A 2,370-nucleotide genomic window follows, 5' to 3' on the forward strand; every position below is an offset into this window, starting at 1 on the left:
GGGTTTCTATTCCTGTGAAGGGATACCATGACCATGGCAACTCTTTTTTTGTTTGTTAGCTTATTTTTGTTTTTACTTTTTCAAGACAGGGTTTCTTTGTAGCTTTGGAGCCTGTCCTGAAACTAGCTCTTGTAGACCAGGCTGGCCTTGAACTCACAGAGATCCACCTGCCTCTGCCTCCTGAGTGCTGGGATTAAAGGTGTGCATCACCACCACCTGGCTCACACAGAGGCTTAACATAATTATAAAAGCTCGGCCAATGGTTCAGGCTTGTTACTAGCTAACTCTTACATTTTAAATTAACCAATTTTCATTCCTTTACTTGCTGCCATGTGGCTCATGGCTTATTACCTCATTTTGTACATTTCCTGCTTCCTCTGCATCTGCCTCCAGACTCCTCAGACTCTTCTCTTCTTCCTCCCAGCATTCTCTCTGTCCCCAAAATCCTGCCTAGCTATCAACCAATCAGCTTTTCTTTATAACAATAAGAGCAATATATATTTACAGTGTACAAAGATTGTTTCACAGCAATTTGAGAAAATCTTTATTCCAGTTTTGAAATGTACCAGCTAAGATTAAGTGAAGACGACAGAGGAGAGAGGGAGGAGAGAGAAAGGGAGAGTACAGATGCAAAGATCTTGGGGAAGTATTAGCAGTTGATGAACGTCACTGAAGAGCATATGGTGTTCAATGTCACTATTCTTCCAGCTTTGGGGCAAATTTGAAAATTTTTAAACCAAGTTGAAGATAAATAGGGTAAATTTTGTAGAGAAAAATATTACGAGACCAGAAATCACCTAGAGAGATTATAAATAGAGAAGTGACTGGGCAGAACTCTCAGGAGGTGCAACAGACAAAAAAGAGGAGAAAAAGGAGTATGTGAGCGTGCATGTGTGTGTGTGTGTGCATGTGTATATGTGTATATGCATGTGTGCATGCATGCGTGTGTGTGCATGCATGCGCATGTGTGTGCGTGCATGTGTATGTGTGTATGTGCGTGTGTGTGTTTAGCCCTGGAATCTTAAGGCCTGTAACCCGTTACAGAGAGGACCAAGCATTCAGCAGCCTCAAATGCTAAGAAGTTCAGAAGATGCCAACAAAACCAAACAAACCTTGGCTTTGGCAAGATGTAGGTCATTAGTGACCTTGAGTAAACAGTGAAACAAGAGCCCAATTGGAGGCAGTTAAGGCAAAGTTGAAGATGAAGACTTAGAGTTTGAATAGATCATCTGAATGACAAAGTTTGTTAGGAAAGAGAACAGAGTCAGGTGTAAGAGGACACGGGCTCAAAGCAAGCTTTTGTTTGGTTTATGGTTTTGTCATGAGGGATATTAAGAGATATGTTAGTGCCAGCAGAATGATCCAGAACAGTATGAAAGGGGAGATTACGGGCACAAGCCGAGTAGGGGAGAGGGGATGAGTTACAGAAGATGAATGGAAGGATTGTACTGGTGGAAAGAGAAAATTTCAACAGATCCCACTGGTTTCCTCTGCTCTCTCTGGGCACCAAAACACCATTTGGACGACAGAGAGATGTGGGAGATTTGAAGAGAGAGAAAGGTGAAATGCTAGCTCAGAAAATAACAGAGAACTTCCGAGGAAAGTGGACAGACTAGCTGGGCCACGCTGCAAATTCATTTAAGACTTGCACCTGTCTGCCGAGAGAGTCCAGTGAGAATGGTGAGGTCATGTTCTCTTCCAACCGTCACTTTTTGGAGGCAAAGGTACAGACTAAGAAGATAGTTTGAAGTAACAAGATACAAAGGACTTTTATGTCCCCACCCCTAATATTGAACTACATTCTGAGACGGACACAATTTTTTGTTGGATACTCACATTTGGAAACTCTTAAATACCGAAGCCACTTTCCTGTATTCCTTATATCTGAACCCCTATTCAACAGTCCTAGTGGATAAAATAATCTTTTTCCTAACATAGAAGTTAAAACTGGGTGGGGTGGAAGGGTGGCTCAATGGTTAAGAGCACAGGTCTTGCAGAGGATCACAATTCAGTTCCCAGCATCCACACTGGGTGACCCACAACAGCTCCAGAAGATCCAATGTCCCCCTCTGACCTTTGTGGGTGTATGTGTACAAGAGTGTGCATGTTCATGCTCTCTCTCTCTCTCTAACTACAATTGCCAGAATTGCCAGGTATTTACTTCCCCAGACTCCTTTGCAGCTAAAGACAAGCTCACCACCCATCTTAGTCACTGTTCTATTGCTTTGAAGAGGCATCATAACCAAGGCCGCTCTTATGAAAGAAAGCATTTAACTGGGACTTGTTTGCTGTTAGAGAGGTTTAGTCCATGTTCATCATGGTGCGGAACATGGTGGCAGGCAGGCAGGTGCTAGAGCAGGAGCTGAGAGC

Source organism: Alexandromys fortis, unplaced genomic scaffold (assembly GCF_014885135.2).
Source record: "Alexandromys fortis isolate MF-2015 unplaced genomic scaffold, M_Fortis_MF-2015_v1.1 scaffold_84, whole genome shotgun sequence".
Classification (NCBI taxonomy): Eukaryota; Metazoa; Chordata; class Mammalia; order Rodentia; family Cricetidae; genus Alexandromys; species Alexandromys fortis.